The sequence below is a fragment of the Lepidochelys kempii genome, chromosome 20 (assembly GCF_965140285.1).
Source record: "Lepidochelys kempii isolate rLepKem1 chromosome 20, rLepKem1.hap1, whole genome shotgun sequence".
Taxonomy (NCBI): Eukaryota; Metazoa; Chordata; order Testudines; family Cheloniidae; genus Lepidochelys; species Lepidochelys kempii.
In genome coordinates this window covers 3,562,267-3,579,090 of record NC_136399.1, presented here as the reverse complement: position 1 = coordinate 3,579,090, position 16,824 = coordinate 3,562,267, and the positions used below count along the sequence as shown (strand labels likewise).

The 16,824-nt window shown below is 63.7% G+C and overlaps 1 long non-coding RNA gene across 1 annotated transcript; it reads left to right on the top strand.

Annotated features, from left to right (window-relative positions):
• The first annotated feature begins 9,193 nt into the window (after nt 1–9,193).
• LOC140900909 (uncharacterized) lies at nt 9,194–11,607 on the top strand. The gene is made up of 3 exons (XR_012155742.2): nt 9,194–9,432; nt 10,466–10,826; nt 11,016–11,607. It is a non-coding gene; the product is annotated as an uncharacterized LOC140900909 (long non-coding RNA).
• Nucleotides 11,608–16,824: the final 5,217 nt, after the last annotated feature.

Sequence of the window (16,824 nt, the reverse complement as noted above, 5' to 3'; positions counted from 1 at the left end):
AGTGGAGCCCCCGTGAGTCCAGAGCGAGGGGACTCCCTGAGGGGGCCCCCGGCAGAGACAGGCGTGCTGAGGCTCAGAGAGGTGCGGTTCTGGGAGGCGGAGAGGCCCACGGCTTAACCCCCTAGAAAGTGGACCCCTGAGAAGGGCTGTCACACTGAAGCGGGTTCCCCCCAGGGACCGTACGGCGCCGAGAGAGAGCGGGAGTCCGGGACAGCCCCGTTATGCTGGGCGCTGCCCGTCTGTCTCTGGTGATACCCAGCAGAGAGGCAGGTTGACTCTTGCTGCAGATCGCTCCCCCTGCCCTGCTCGGGGAGGGGAGTTAGACCTGGGGGCTTTGCCAGGGACCTGGGAGGCCGATCCCCGGCAGCCGGGCTGCTCCGGAGGTGGGGGACCCCAGAACGCCCAGCGCAGACCCTTGTCAATGACCATGTGTAATCCAGTAACTAACTTCATGCTGGGGTGGGGGGGAGTCAGCGTCAGTGGCTACAAGGTGGCAACGGGGGTTGGGTTGCAGGGAGGGGGCACCCAGAAAAGGGGGGGGCCCGTTTTCTCCCAGACCTCGTCCCTTGAGTTAGGTCCCTCATATCCCCCCCTCCCCTGCAGTTGGCCGTCTGTCCCCATCCGCCCCTTGCTGTCCACCTGCCCCCCAGCCAGGAGTCTGCGCCCCCCTCTGTTGGAAGGGGCCGTGCGGGCGGGGGGGGCTGGCTGGAGCAGATGAATGGAAGACGGAGCGAAGCTGCCTCGGTCTCCCTGGGTCTCTGAAGCAATTTCAGGGCTGAGGCTGGGCCTGCCGCCTCGCTCATTAACCGCCCTCCTCGGGGGGCACCTGCCAAGCTGCTGACAGCTCCCAGCGCTGCCCCCCCCCGCCATTAGGTGCTGGGCCTGAGACCCTCCCGCTGCGGGCTCAGGACCTGGGGTTGGGGGGTGGGAGACCAGGCAGGTGCCCCGTTCCCCCCACGCTGCCAGGGCCATGCGGGGGGGGCGCGCGACTGGTTCGGGGCCCTGGGGTTCACCCTGCCCCTGGGGGGACAGGGACACCAGTGAAAGGAGGGGGAGAAAAACAGGCCCGGGGTCACCCCGAGATCTCCGCTCCCGCCCAGCGGCGCAGCCCCTCCAGCCCTGGGCCGTGAGGGCTTTGGGCAAGGCAGACGGGGCTCTGGGGGTGCCCCCCCCCAGACGCTAGATCCAGCTCCAGCCTTCCCGCACGTCGGCGGGTCTGGTCCGATCGGTCTGTGCTGACGAGTCGGGGCGCCCTATCCCGGGGGTCTTCTCAGGGCACCCTGTGTTAGCGTAATGCCGGGAGCCAAGCCCAGGACCCCCCCCAAACACTGGGCAATAGCTGATGGGGCAACTGGGCCTGGAGCCTGTGACCCCCCCCCCCCCCCCGCCCAACCACACACCCTGGGTCGCCATGGCAATGCCAGAAAGGGTGACTAGGCCCAAAGCTTGTGAACCCCCAAATGCTGGGTAGCCATGGCAACGCCAGAGGGGACGGCTAGGCCCGAAGCCTGCGACCCTTTGGGAGGGTGTGAAGCTGGGAGGCCATAATGCACCACTTGGATTTCCTGCTGCCTTTGAATCCTCCTGGCCCCACTAATTAGAGGCGAGAGACACTTTCAAGGGCTCCCTGCCAGGGGCGCTGGCTGCATAAATTAAGCAGGGGGCCTGTCTCCCTTCCTTAGCTCCAGCGCCTGGGCCCAAGGGGAGCCTGGCAGCCCCACGGCCCGGGGCCCATGCCCCATGGGCTCTGACCTGCCCCAGGATCGCTCCCTGCCGGCAGGCGTCTGGTCTTGGTTGGCGATCCGGGCCTGGGACTGCAGGGAGGGGACCCCCCCCCTCGCTGGATCCACCCCCCCACCCCTGGCACAGAGCCACCTGCCCCACTCCCTGCAGCACGGGGCCCCCCGGCACGGAGCCGCCCTCCATGGCTGTGTCCGCCTCTGGGGAGCTGGGGGGAGCCATGGCTAAGGTCGGGGCCAGGGGGGCATGAAGAGCATTTTCCCCATAGCCCCGGCTGGCTTCACGCCCGAGCAGCTCTTCGTTGCAAGGGATTCCCGTGGCAGCCTGCTCCCTGAGTCTCTCCAGCGCCCCCCTGGCACCTGCGTTCTCCCCCCCCCCCCCCGCCCACCACCCTCAGTGACAGCTCCCCGCTTTCTAGCCTCTGGGGTGTTTGCCCCCCTGCCCTGGCTTGGTGCGGGGAGCTGGGGATGGGTGGGCGTTTGCCAAGCCACGGACGCAGCGGTCCGCAGGAACGGGGGGGGGGGGCGCGAAGGGCACTGGGCGCCACGGCAACAGATGCCACTGGCAACCAGGCGGCACGGCAGAGTAGCGCCCTGTGCGAGCCCCGCTGGAAACCACGGTAACCGTGTGGCATTGCCATGGGAAACCATAGCCATGCCGCCGGTAACTATGGTAACCGGAGGCCACTGCGTGGTACCTCTGGGCAGCCCTAGGGGCATCTGTCCCAGCCCCAGGCCAACCCGCCCAGGCCCCCTCCCCGCCTTTGCTGAGCCCAGCCCGGACCCCCAGCTCCTCTGGGCCGCAGCCGCCATGGGTCCGACACCCAGCCGAGAAGCTGCCAGAGCCCCGATGGCAGGTGGGGAGGGGAGACGGCGCGTGGGGCAGGTGGATCCCCGAGGAGCAGCCCTGCCAGGTCCCTGCGCGGGGCAGGAGGGGGTGCTCCAGCCTTCGGGGGCAGCAGGAGCCCCCCAGGCAGCGCCGGGCGCCCCGTGACGGACAGGCGGGCAGGGGACTGGACGAGGCAGGTTGGAAACAGACTCAAGGTCGATCAGTTCTTTCCTGACGTGGGCTCCCCCCCCCCGCGCCAGCTCTGCCGGTGCCCCTCCCTCCCGACCCACAGCCCCCTGCCAGCCCAGCCCTGGGCTCCCCCCACACCCAGCTCTGCCGGTGCCCCTCCCTCCCGACCCACAGCCCCCTGCCAGCCCCCAGCCCTGGGCTCCCCCCACACCCAGCTCTGCCGGTGCCCCTCCCTCCCGACCCACAGCCCCTGCCAGCCCCCAGCCCTGGGCTCCCCCACAGCTCTGCCGGTGCCCCTCACTCCCGACCCACAGCCCCCTGCCAGCCCCCAGCCCTGGGCTCCCCCCACACCCAGCTCTGCCGGTGCCCCTCCCTCCCGACCCACAGCCCCTGCCAGCCCCCAGCCCTGGGCTCCCCCCACACCCAGCTCTGCCGGTGCCCCTCCCTCCCGACCCACAGCCCCCTGCCAGCCCAGCCCTGGGCTCCCCCCACACCCAGCTCTGCCGGTGCCCCTCCCTCCCGACCCACAGCCCCCTGCCAGCCCCCAGCCCTGGGCTCCCCCCCCCCAGCTCTGCTGGTGCCCCTCACTCCCGACCCGCAGCCCCCTGCCAGCCCCCAGCCCTGGGCTCCCCCCCAGCTCTGCCGGTGCCCCTCCCTCCCGACCCACAGCCCCCTGCCAGCCCAGCCCAGCCCAGCTCTGTCCCCGACCCACAGCTCGCCCTCCCCACCCCGCACTGCTTGGTGGTGTGTGGGGCACAGATGCTGCTCTCTGAGCTGGGGGGAGCCGGGGGGGGGGGAGCCGACGTCATTGCTGTGGATGGAAGATGGATGTGAAAAGCAGCGATTGTAACATTACCTCACCCCTCAAACCGGCCTGCACCCCCCCACAAGCCACCCCCCCTGCACCTCATGGGCCCAGCCTGCCCTGCCTCCTCCTCCCCCTGCTGGATCATAATTTGCATATGTAAATATGCAAATCAGACCACTCGCTGCAGCGGTGCGGGGGGGGGTTGGCGGCACTGGTGCCAACCTGGCCGCTGCGTGAAACGCGCCTCCTGGCAAGCTGTGGGGGCGTCGCACTGGGCAGGGCAGATCAGCGCCCGCACCCCCATCAACGGGGGGGGGTGGGGGGAAGCAGCCAGGCAGCCCCCCCTCCCGCCCCCCGGCCCTGGGTGAGCAAACAGTGCACCTGCCTCGTGGCGGGAGGGGGCAGAGCCGGGAGTCTGGGCCTGCTGCCCCCCCAGAACCCCTCCCAGCGCGTCCCCTCCCCGCTTGCCCTTCGCCCCGCTGGCCGGCGGCTCAGACTGCCCCACCTCGCGCACCCCGAAGTCCCTGGGAATAAACAGGGAATAAACCCTGACGCAAGCAAATGGGGGGAGGCCCCGCTCCCCACCACCATTCCCTGCCAAGCACCTGCTACCAGCTGTCCCGAAACAGCCCCAGGGAGGAAGGTCATGCCAGCTCCCACATGGCATGGCTCTTGGCCCTCCCCATCCAGTCCAACGGCTCCTGGCCCCACGCATGCCAGCCCCCCCTCACAGCCTGGCTCCTGTCCCTGCTATCGGAGCCCCCCCCCCAATCCCAGTGTTGTTTCTGGTCCCCTCTGCCCCTCATCTCTGCTCCTGCCCCCCATCCCAGTGCCCCCACCGCAGCCTGGCTCCTGCCCCCGTCAGTCCCCGCTCCCCGCCCAGCGTAGCCGGGGTGGGCTCTGGGCCCTGGCAGGCGTGCCAGCCGCTGAGGAGTGGGGGGCGGAGGAGGGCGCGCGGTTCGGCAGGGATTGACACCTGCAGGGGACTAGCCTGTTTTAGATGCAGCCGGCACCGTCCCGGAGCCTGTCCTTGTCGCCGCCAATTAAGATCAGGGCGGGCAGCGCTGCGAGAGGCCGGGGGCCCCGCGCCAGCCCAGGCCCGGTAGCTCCCCCGTGCCCCAGCAGATGAATATTAACAGCCCTGGCAACCCGCGCCGCAAGTCATTGGAGATTGTCAGTGTCCTCTTGGTGGGGGGGGGCGACGGGGCAAACGCCCCCTCCCCCAGCACGACCGGGGTGAGCCATTACCTATGGGGCGGCCTCAAGGGTAACCCCTGCCATGCTCGGCTCCCGGCAGCCACATCACGATTGAGGGGGATCCGCAAACATGGGGGGGCAGGGCTGGGCTAGCCAGGGGCTGTAGGTCAGGAGTGAGGGGCACCAGCGGAGCTGGGGTGGGGGGTCCAGGGCTGGGTTAGCAGGGGCTGCGGATCGGGAGTGAGGGGCATTGAGGAGTCAAGGGGGATCGATCTAATTATTGACAAACTAATTGGAGCTTTGTTTGAGCCAGTGACCCCTCGGAGCATTCAGCATCCTCTGCCCCTTCTGCGCTTCCCACAGCCAGTCCGCCCAGGTGGGGCCCGGGGGCGGCCAGAGGGTCCTGCCCCCCAACTCCGCAGTCAGACGGGACTCTCAGCCAGCCAGTAAAACAGAAGGTTTATTAGACGACAGGAACATGGTCTAAAACGGAGCTTGTAGGTACAAAGACCAGGACCCCTCAGTCAGGTCCATCTTGGGGGGCAGGGAGGCCAGAGCCCCGTCTGGGCCTCCCCCATTTCCCAAGCCAGCTCCAAACTGAAACTCTCCAGCCCCTTCTCCGGCCTTTGTCTTTGTTCCCCAACCCCTTCAGTTGGCACCTTTGCAGGGGGGAAGGGCCCAGGCCATCAGTCCCCAGGAGACAGGGGGTCGGCCATTCTCTGTGCAGACACCATCCCACTGGCCCCCTAGGGTGCCGCCACAATCACACCCCGTTATCCCACCACCTAGAGACGTAAGAAATGCCTAGGGGAAACTGAGGCACCCACACCATATTCAGAGAAAACACTAAGAACATTCCCACTTCATCACAGGGGGTGGACTGGAGGAGGCCAGCAGGGCTGATGGTGCTGGTTCAGATGAGGGTCGGGGTGTCAGACTGGAGGGGAAGCTGAGGTGGAGTTTGGGGTGACATTTGGGGAGGAGGGATAGCTCAGTGGTTTGAGCATTGGCCTGCTAAACCCAGGGTTGTGAGTTCAATCCTTGAGGGGGCCATTTAGGGATCTGGGGCAAAAATTGGGGATTGGTCCTGCTTTGAGCAGGGGGGTGGGACTAGATGACCTCCTGAGATTCTAGGATTTCGAGGGGTTGGAGGCCCCAGCTCAGAAGGGGTTTGGGGCGACTCAGATTCCAAGGCCAGAAGGAACCACTGTGATCACGGGGCCGCACCCCCTGGATCACACAGGCCGCCCGGCCCTGGACTCGGCCTGAGAGCGGATCTGTGGGAGACCCGGCTCAGGAAACGAGGCCCTGGGGAATTCCCCTCCCCGGGGAAACCTGCCTCCTGCCGGCCTGGGGCAGGGCTGAGCTTGGGGGCGACAGGTCGGTTCACGATTCGGTCGCCCCGGCCGGGGGCTCCTCTGGCCGGCGTGTGTCCGTCTGCGGCTCAGTCCGCGCGTCCAGCCGCGTTTCCATGGTAGCGCTGCCTGTGGGGCCAGGGCCCCCCTCTCCCACCCCCTCGTTAGTCCTTCCCGAGCCGATTCCACGCCGGAGCCATTGCCCGTCCGGATCGTGCCTGGTGGCTGCTGGCCAGCTCCTGGAGCCTTGCGTTAGCATCTGTTAGCACTAATGGAGCCGGGGGGCGGACGTGCTCAGAGCCGGTGGGAGCCTGTTACCAGCGGGCGAGGGGGCTGGACCCGCACGTGCCTGGCAGGCCTGGGGAGCCGTGCGCCGAGCCCTCCTGGAGAGTGCCAGGCACCATTAACCCCTCTCTGCCCGGCCCCTTCCCGGCCCCCCAGTTCTGAGCACCCCAGGCCATGCCCCCCGCAGCCTGGCTGGCACATCTGCTTATACCCACAGAGCGGTACTGTGGGCAGGTCCTGCCCTCTAAGCCAGGCACTGGGGGTGGGGTGGGGGTACTGGAGCAGGGCCAGGGCGATTGCCCCATTTCCCACCTCCAGGACAGCCCCGAGCGCCCTGGGCAGCCCCATCGCGCCGCCCTGCTTGATCACCCTCCCATCCAGACGAGCTTCCTTGCCCAGGTGCCACGGTGCCAGTAACCATCCCTTCGTATCGCCAGGGGCCGTGGGGGCCCAGCTGATGCTGATCATCCTTCTGCATGGGGGGGACAGGGGAGGATTCCCAGGCCTGCGCTCACAGTGTGAACTGGAGCCAAGCTGCCCAAGGCCTCCCCCGTCATTAGCCCCGGCCACTTGTCTGGCCGCCCAGACAGGAATCCAATAGCCATTTCACCCTGATCGGCAGGGCTGTTCCCGGGCAGGCTGGAGCGGCGCCCAGGCGGGCGGGGTGCGTGGCCCTGGTTACAGGGCTCCAGGATGGGGCCGAGGAGGACCCAGGAGGGGGGCAATGGGGCACAGACCCTGGGGTCGCAACCCCCAGCCTGCGTGTGCCTCGCTCTCTGGAGTTTGCTTGGAGTTTGGTTTTCAGTTGAACCCCCCCAAGTGAAACAGACGAGGGTTCCCAGCGCGCATCAGTCCCTCGGCTCCCCCCAGAGTGACACCCCAAACTGGGCACGGGTTCATTTGGGTGGGCCGTGATAGGGGGCGCCCAGGGCTGGGCTAGCAGGGCGCTGCGGGTCGGGACTGAGGGGCACCGACAGAGCTGTGGGGTGGAGAACCTGGACTCCCTTTGCCAATTTCCCTCAATGGCACAAAGTCTTGCCCCACACCCGGGGGCTCCTGGGGCGAAGGCCTGTGTAAATACCCCAGCCACGGGCTGGGGGAGGCGATCCACAGCCCCTCAGGGCTTTGGCTGTGGGGGTGAAGGCAGGTTGGCCAAGATGGGGATCGGGGAGCCCCCCTCCCCGCCGTGGTTCATCAGGGCGCCTCATCTCTTTAGCAGGAGCCCTTCCCCGGGCCGCGTTCCCCCTCTGCCTCCGAAATAATCAGGAGATATAAATGCATCAACCCGGCAGAATAACCTGATTGCAGCGGCGAGGGTGCGCGGCATGTCCTTGAAGTGAGCGATGAGGCCTCGGAAAGAGAGAGCGAGAGAAAGATTTGAAGGAGAGGAAAAAAATCTTGTGTCCCCCCCCACCCCCCGCAGTTCCCAGCTCCGGGGGGGGGTGAGGGGGGAGGAATTCAGTGATGGGGCTCAGGGCTCAGAGCAGCTGGGGGACAGGGACTAGGGCACAATCTGGGGGGAGTAGGGGCGGGGTGGGGGGGCCTCGTCCTTCCACTCCCTCGGCTTCGGGCAACTTTCTCAGGAAATAAAACAACCCGTCAGCCCACCCCCGCCTGCTGCTGGGCATGGGATGAATGTCTCGGGGGGGGGGGGGGGGGAATTGGCCATGCTGGGGGTGGGGTGGGGGGGAGAAGGGGCTGTACAAGCTTCCTCACCCAACCTCCGCTGGTGCCCCTCACTCCCGACCCGCAGCCCCCTGCTTGGGTCGGGGGAGCCCAGCGCTGGGACACCAGGGGGCTGCGGGTCGGGAGTGAGGGGCACTAGCAGAGCCATGAGGGGTGGGGGGCCCAGGGCGGGACACCAGGGGGCTGGCATGTGTCTGTCTGAGGGGGCTGGTGTGTGGGTCTGGCAGGGGCTGGGGTGTGGGGCTGGGGTGGTGGTGTGTGTCTGTCTGGGAGAGCTGGTGTGTGTCTGTCCAGGGGAGCTGGTGTCTGTCTGGGGGGGTGGTGCGTGTCTGTCTCGGGGGGCTGGTGTGTGTCTGGGGGGGCTGGAGTGTGGGTCTGGGGGAAGCTGGCGCATGTCTGTCTGGGGGGGCTGGGGTGTGGGGCTGGGGTCCTGGTGTGTGTCTGCCTGGGGGGGTGGTGTGTGTCTGTCTGGGAGGGCTGGTATGTGTCTGTCTGGGGGAGCTGGTGTCTGTCTGGGGGGGTGGTGTGTGTCTGGGGGGGCTGGTGTGTGGGTCTGGGGGAAGCTGGCGCATGTCTGTCTGGGGGGGCTGGGGTGTGGGGCTGGGGTCGTGGTGTGTGTCTGTCTGGGAGGGCTGGTGTGTGGGTCTGGGGGGGACTGGTGTGTGTCTGGGATGGTGGTGTCTGTCTGGGGGGGGCTGGTGTGTGGGTCTGGGGGAAGCTGGCGCGTGTGGGTCTGGGGGAAGCTGGCGCGTGTCTGTCTGGGGGGGCTGGTGTGTGTCTGTCCGGGGGAGCTGGTGTCTGTCTGGGGGGGCTGGTGTGTGTCTGGGGAGGCTGGTGTGTGGGTCTGGGGGAAGCTGGCGTGTGTCTGTCTGGGGGGGCTGGTGTGTGGGTCTGGGGGGGACTGGTGTGGGTCTGTCCGGGGGAGCTGGTGTTTGTCTGGGGAGGCTGGTGTGTGGGTCTGGGGGAAGCTGGCGCGTGTCTGTCTGGGGGGGCTGGTGTGTGGGTCTGGGGGGCTGGTGTGTGGGGGCCGGGCCCGGTCACTAAACCCACTTCACTCCGGCTTCCTGGCCCGCCGATTGCAGAGTCACCCGCCGTGCCCGTCTCCGAGTGGGAGCGGAAAAGGCCAGAGGATCGGCGCAGCTCCACCGACCCGACCCGGAGGGTCCGGAGCGGCCAGGCCGGCTCTCCCAGGCCTTTTGAGTGGTGGGACGTCCCCCCGACCCGTGCCTGGCGGGACGCCGGGTTGTCCCTCCACGGAGCGGGGGGATAACCAAGGAGAGAAACGAAAATCCAGGGGACGGCACCTCCTCTGCACCCCCAACGAGGGCCAGACCCACACGCCAGGTGAGCTCAGCCCTCCCCCTCCCCCTCTCCAGCTCCGTCAGGCAGCTTTTAAATGGGAAACCATTAAAATTTTCCACCTCATTTGCTGCCTCTTACACGGTTAATTTTCCCGGGCCTGTATATTTCTGTATTTGCACCGCTCCAGAAGCCAATTCAGTGCAGCTGGAAGGGAAGCACAGCTGGGGGGGGGGGGAGGAGAGCGTGAAGGGAGGGGGGGCTCCGTCTTTCATTTAACAAACGAAGAGAACAACTTAATTAGAGTCATCTGGAAAATCACAGCCTCCATTATGGCTGTTACCAGAGGAGGCCGGCGCTGGGCGTCTGTTCGCGGCAGGCCGGCGCAGGGAGGGTAAACGGGCCGCTGGGGCTCCTGGAGCTGCTTCGCCTTCCCGGGTAGGACCGAACAGCTGTCTCTAATTATACAGAGGGGCTAATTGGATTTATCAGCAGTTAATAGGAAAGTAAGCACCCGGCAGTGTCCCCGACAGGGGCGGTTATTGGGGTCGCCTGGGGAGAGCAGCAGGGGGCTCCTGGCCGTGCTCCTGACCCACCTGTTTCCACGAGGGACCCTGCAAACCGTGCACGGGAGGGAGCTGCAATGTCGCGGCTCCTTCTTAAAGCGACGGCACCGGCTCAAACGCTCCCCAGGCCTGTTTGCAAATTCTCTGGACCTGTGAGCAGGGCAGAGTCGACAGGAGCAATCCCATGCGTTAATTATTAGGTGTATTACGGTATCCCCAGGGGTTTCGACCGAGATCAGGGGTCCGTCCTGCCGGCGCTGCCCAGACCCTGCCTGAGATCAGGGCCCCGTCGTGCTGGGCGCTGCCCAGACACATGATGGGGGAGGATAATCCTAACTCCAAAGACCTCACAATCTAAACGCACAAACAGATAAATGATGAGAGGGGAAACTGAGGCACGGCGCATGGTGGCAACCTTCCTCTGCTCCCAGCTCTTTTACCTCGTGCGTATCAATTTCACGGCCTAGGCCGGTCAGTTTCCCCTCTTGTTTCCTTTGGGTCTTTTTCCCCAGTGGCAGGGCGGGGAGCCCAGTGCTTCTGAAACACAGCTCTCTCCAGCTGCAGGCACCGGGCATTGCCTGGATTTCCTGCTCGGACGGATCCCAGCAGGCAGATTCCCTGCAACGCCTGGAGCGAGAAGGTGCATGTGATGGGTGGAGGGGGCTCAGGGTTCTGACCACGGGGCGCTGAAGATGCTGGACACGGACCGGCCCCTCTCTAGCGCCCAGCCTGCATCGCCGACACTCCCCAGAGGGGAGCGCCCTCCATCCTGGCTTGAGGACGGGGCACGGGTCGCATGGGGGCCCGTGTGATCTTCGCCACATGCCGTGCGACGCAAAGCGGCCAGCGCTGCCAGGCGGGTTACAAGCTGGGGTAAGGAATGGGAGCTGCTGGGCCGAGTCCCGCTCTGGTGCTGGCCGGGGCAGGGCCCCCAACCCCACCCCGACTCCCCTAATGTTGTTCCAACTTTAAAAAACAAACCAACCGGCGTTAAAAATGTCAGCAGCACAGAGGAGCCCTGACCTGCTAGATTAATCGCCCCGATTTCTCTTTGCATCTCAGCGAAAGGTCAGAAGCCGTTGCCGAGGATCTGGAATTAATTGGAAATCCCACGCTGGAACCAGGCCCATACATCATTGCTGGGACAATTACCACCTGCACTTTGAAAAGGGGGTGTGTGTGGAGGGGGCCCTGGCCCACTCCAGGATTTCACTCCGGGGAAAAGCTGGCACGTTTTCGGGGGCGCCCAGACCCTGGAAGCAACTCACCTTCCTGCTCACGCGCCGGCCATCTGCACGCCCAGGCAAAGGGCCCCTGTGACGAAGTGGGACTGTTCTTAATGTTTCCTCTGAATAGTGTGGGGGTGCCTCAGTTTCCCCGAGGCAGTTCTTAAGTCTCTAGGGGGTGGGATAAGGGGGTATGATCGTTGCAGAGCCCTAGAGGGCAGGTGTGTGCAGGGGTCTGGACACAGAGAATGGCCGACACCCTGTTTCCTGGCCACTGATGGCCTGGGCCCTTCCCCCCTGCGAGGTGAGAGCTAAAGGGTTGGAGAACAAAGGAATCCAGTGACCTCCTGGCCTGGGAAAGGGACAAAGCCCAGAGGAGGAGGGGCTGGAGGGAGTTTCAGTTTGGGGCTGGCTGGGGACAAGGAGTGAAGTGCAGACGTGGTTGTCTGGCTCACTGCCCCCCAAAATGGACCCAGCTGAGGGGTCCTGTTCTCTGCACCTACAAGCTCTGTGTTAGACCATGTTCCTGTCGTCTAATAAACCTTCTCTTTTCCTGGCTGGCTGAGAGTCCCGTCTGACTGCGGAGTTGGGGGACAGGACTCTCTGGTTTCCGCAGGACCCCACCTGGGCGGACTCGCTGTGGGAAGCGCAGGGAGGGGCAGAGGAGGCTGAAGGCTCCGAGGTCAGACCCAGGAAGGTGGAGCCGGGGGAGCTGTGTGTCCTGCAGACAGGCTGCTCAGAGAGGAGACTTCCCCAGAGTCCTGCCTGGCTTCGTAGGGAGCAGTCCCAGAGCATCGCCCGGGGACCCCGTGACAGCCCCCCATGGCTCGTGAGCGCTCCCATCACCCACCAGTTCACACCGCTGTGCTCAGGGCCTCGTGCAAGTTGTGAGGTTCACAGACCCCATCAGCAGGGAAGCCGAGGGGCGAATGACCCCAGAAAGCAAACTCCCTTTAGCTCCGGGCCGGCGGGTTGGCATACTCGGGATGGGGGTGACACCGTGGGAGCTGGCCCTGGTGCTGCCCAAGCGGTACCCGCTCTGGGGTCAGGCGCATCAGATGCCGGTCAACCCCCTGAGAACGCCCTCCATATCCCTTGACCCTCTGCACCCTGCTGCCCGTCCCATGCAATCCCTGCCCGTCCCCTGGCCTTGCCCGGGGCCACATTAACCCCCTGGCCTGCCCAGGGCCTGCGTCCTTCTCAAAGTCCTGCCCTCTCCTCACTCCACACCGGCCTCGCCAGGTCCTGTCGTGGGAGCGACACGGAAACGCCTGGCAAGGAACTCGCCAGCGGAGAATCCAGGGACGGGAGGTGGTTCGGCTGGGGCTTTCTCGCTCATCGCGCCCAAAGGGGAAATAACAAGCTACAGAAACCGGCGCGCATCCCCACCCCCCTCAAAAATCAGCATAAATTCAATTTGCATATTCATGATATTTATCCAATAACTGTCCCCTCGTCCCAGATTAAAGACCCCCCAGGGAGCTGTAGGGCTCCTTAGCTGTGCTGGGGGGGGGAGGGAAGCGACATTGGGGGGTATTGGGTGGCTGGCATTCTGGGGGGGGCGGGCGGTGTTGTGTGTTTGTGGCCCTCCCGCTCCTGCACTTCAGAATCGAATGAGCCAAAGGAGAAACGGTTCTGAGCCAGAATCAGTCGCATCCTCCCAGCCGGGCCGATGGGGCAGGGAGTTCCCCAGGGCCTGGTGTGTTTTGTGTCAGTCTGGGGCTATCAGACCTGCCTCCCCTCAGGTCATTTCTCCCCCTTCCCGCCCCCCCCCGGCCGTGAGCCCCTGGGAGCCACACCACTGCTTGGAGGGGGACCCCGGGACCCTGCACCCAGAGGCCAGGACCCTGCATTCTGCTCTGCCCCGCTTCTGGCTCAGGGAGGTTCTGAAACACGTGGGGTGCCCCCACATCTCCACCGGCTCTAACCTCCTGCCTGGGGCAAGAAGTTGCGCTAGACCCCACGGCGGGGGCAGGGGGCACTTGGCTGCCGATTCCCCAGAGGAAGCCGCAAACTCAGGAAATTTCCCTCTTCCCCGGGCCTGCCGGTGCCCCTCACTCCCGACCCGCAGCCCCCTGCTAGCTCAGCCCTGGGCCCTCCCCACCCGGCAGCTCTGCCCCCCAGCGAGTTGCCCCCTCTGTGCCCCCCGCCCCAGGTCCCCGCCTTGGGTCCCAGCCTGGTAACGCACTGGGGGGCGCTGTTCCCGTAATGGGGCTGGGAGCTCGGCGGGGGAGCAGTGTTTAGGCGCGCGGGGGGGGGGGGGGGCAATACAAATCTCAACCCCCCGGCACTTAACTCTCCATCCATGAAAGGCCCCATTAGTCTAATCGCGTCCCGCCCCTGCCTTCGCTCAGCTAGCTGCTCGCCCTGACAGATCAACGCAGCAGGGTAATAAATATGCCCAGGCCACTTGTGTGCAAATTTAATTTCCATTACAGGGCCCGAGGAAAGCGATGATCCTGATCTGGGGCTTTGCCAGGGAAGGGGCCCACGGACGTGGCTCCGATTCTCCAGCTCGGTCGTGCACCCCTGAGCGCTTTGGGCGGGGGTGGGGGGTGGGGTATTTTACTCTCTTTTTTTCTTCTTCTTTATCTTCCCTTCGCCGTCTCTATTTGATGAAAGGCAGGGAGGGCTGGAGGCTGAGGTGGTTTAAAGAGCACATGGCTGTGGCGGTGCCCCTCACTCCCGACCCGCAGCCCCCTGCTAGCCTGGGCTCCCCCCAGCTCTGCCGGTGCCCCTCAATCCCGACCCGCAGCCCCCTGTTAGCCCAGCCCTGGGCTCCCCCCAGCTCTGCCGGTGCCCCTCACTCCCAACCCGCAGCCCCCTGCCCACCCAGCCCTGGGCTCCCCCCAGCTCTGCCGGTGCCCCTCACTCCCGACCCGCAGCCCCCTGCTAGCCCAGCCCTGAGCTCCCCCCAGCTCTGCCAGTGCCCCTCAATCCCGACCCGCAGCCCCCTGTTAGCCCAGCCCTGGGCTCCCCCCAGCTCTGCCGGTGCCCCTCACTCCCGACCTGCAGCCCCTGCTAGCCCAGCCCTGGGCTCCCCCCAGCTCTGCCGGTGCCCCTCGCTCCATGATCATGGGGGACTTCAGTCTGAGTGACGCGCTGGAGGTCTCACGCTGCCAGCCGTCAAACGTCCTTGGAACGGCTCCGTATTATAGATGAGAATTTCCGAGCTCAGCGAGTTTGCATCCAGCACAGGGGAGTTCCAGGCTCGCCCTCGTCTTGACAGATGAAGAGGAACTGATCCCAGAACCACGAATTAATGGTAACTTAGTGTCATGGAGCGTGGGGGAGTCCGGGCCCTGCACCCCTCTTCCTGGGATTCACCGTGACTCTCAGCCAGCCGGTAAAACAGAAGGTTTATTGGACCACAGGGACACAGTCTCAAACAGAGCTTGTGGGTACAACCAGGACCCCCCAGTCAAGTCCTTCTGGGGGGCAGGGAGCTTAGACCCCAGCCCTGGGGTTCCCTGCGTTGGACCACCCAGCCCAAAACTGAAACCAAAACCTGCCCCCCCAGTCTCACTCCTCCTCCCCTAGCTCCTCCTCCAGCCTTTGTCCAGTTTCCAGGCAAAGGTGTCACCTGGGTCCAACCCCCCCCTCCACGCCCCCAGCTCAGGTGACAGGCTCAGGTCTCCTCACTCCAGGGGAGTCACCCCCCTGCCCCCGTTTCCCATCCCCGTGCAGACAGTCCCAGCAGAACTAGACGTCATCCCCCAGTGAGTCCACCCCCCCTCCCTGCTGCGTCCCATCTCTCCCCCTTCGAGACTGAACTGAGCGGGGTCACTCTGACCCGTGACCTGGGGAAGTTCGGGGCCCCCTCTCCGGGACAGCGCGTCCGCTATCAGGTTGCCACTTCCCTTCACGTGGACCACGTCCATGTCGTAATCCTGCAGGAGCAGGCTCCATCTCAGGAGCTTGGCGTTGGCTCCTTTCATCCGGTGCAGCCAGGTCAGGGGAGAGTGGTCGGTGTAGACGGTGAAGTGTCGCCCGAAGAGATAGGGCTCTGGTTTCTTGAGGGCCCACACCATGGCCAGGCACTCCTTCTCGATGACCGCGTAGTGTTGCTCCCGGGGTAGCAGCTTCTTGCTCAGGTACACGATGGGGTGTCTCTCCCCCTTTCCATCCTCCTGCATTAACCCTGCCCCCAGCCCCGTGTCGGAGGCGTCGGTGAACACCACAAAGGGCTTGTCAAAGTCTGGGTTTGCCAGAACTGGGCCACTGACCAGAGCCTCCTTCAGCGCCCGGAAAGCCTCCTGGCACTGCTCGGTCCAGACCACCTTGTCTGGATCCCCTTCTTGCATAGCTCGGTGATGGGGGTGGCTATGGCGCTAAAGTGGGGCACAAATCTTCGGTAGTATCCTGCCATCCCAATAAAGGCTTGGACCTGCTTTTTGGTGTCGGGAGCGGGCCAGTCTCTGATCACCTCCACCTTGGCTGGTTCCGGCTTTAGGCGGCCTCTCCCCACCCGATGGCCCAGGTAAGATACTTCCGCCATCCCCACCTTGCACTTCTCCGCTTTTACAGTCAGCCCAGCCCCCTGGAGTCGGTCCAGCAGTTGTCTAACTTGGGACACGTGGTCCTCCCAGGCCTGGCTAAAGACACAGATGTTGTCAATCTACGCCACGGCAAAACTCTCCGTCCCCCTCCGTCAATCCACCCGCTCCCTGCTGCGTCACACTCAGGTACAAGTGATCCTGACTTGATTCACGTTTATTATGGGCCAACAGACTAAAGCCCAGACCCATGTTAAATATATACTTGGCGGTTTAAAAGCACCAGCGTCACAAAGTGTAAACAATTGGGAGCCAGATCAGCTGGGAGGCAGTAATTTAATTAGAAAAATGTGAATGATAATTGGCAACACTTAACTAGATGCCTAAAAATCCTTAATCCGACAATGGCGGAAGAAGGCCCTGTTGGTTAAAAAGAGGGTCTGGTTAAGAGGGGAGGGAAGCTATAACAATTTAAAAAATCACATGTAACAAAAGAAGAAAGGGGAAGTTGGTAAGGAATATAAAAATCAGAAGCTGAGAATTGTAGAAAACTGATAAGGGAAACAAAAGGACACAAGGCGACATCTGCATCCAGCAGAGTTAAGGACAATAATAAGGAGGGTTTTCAAGTGTATCAGGAATAAAAAGAATCCTGACAATGGTACAGGTCCATTAGTAGATGGAAGTGGTGAAATTATCAGTAATAATGCGAAAAGGCGAAGGAGTGCCATTCATATTTCTGTTCTGTATTTGGAAAAAAACCAGAAGCTGTAGTCACACCCTATGATCACACTCTTTTCATTCCACCAGTATCCCAGGAGGATGTTAAACAGTAGCTACTAAAGCTGGACATTTTAAAATCAGCAGGAGCAGAGAACCTGCATCCAAGAGTTTTAAAAGAGCTGGCTGAGAAGCGCGCTAGATTGTTAATGTTGGTTTTCAATAAGTCTTGGAACACAGGGGAAGTTCCAGAAGACTAGAGGAAAGCTAATGTCGTGCCAGTATTTTAAAAGGGTAAATGGCATGACCAGGGTAATTATAGGCCTGTCAGTTTGAAATCAATCCTGGGCAAGATAATGGAGCAGCTGATATGGGACTCAATTAATCAAGAATTACAGAAGGATAATATAGTTAATGTCAATCACTGTG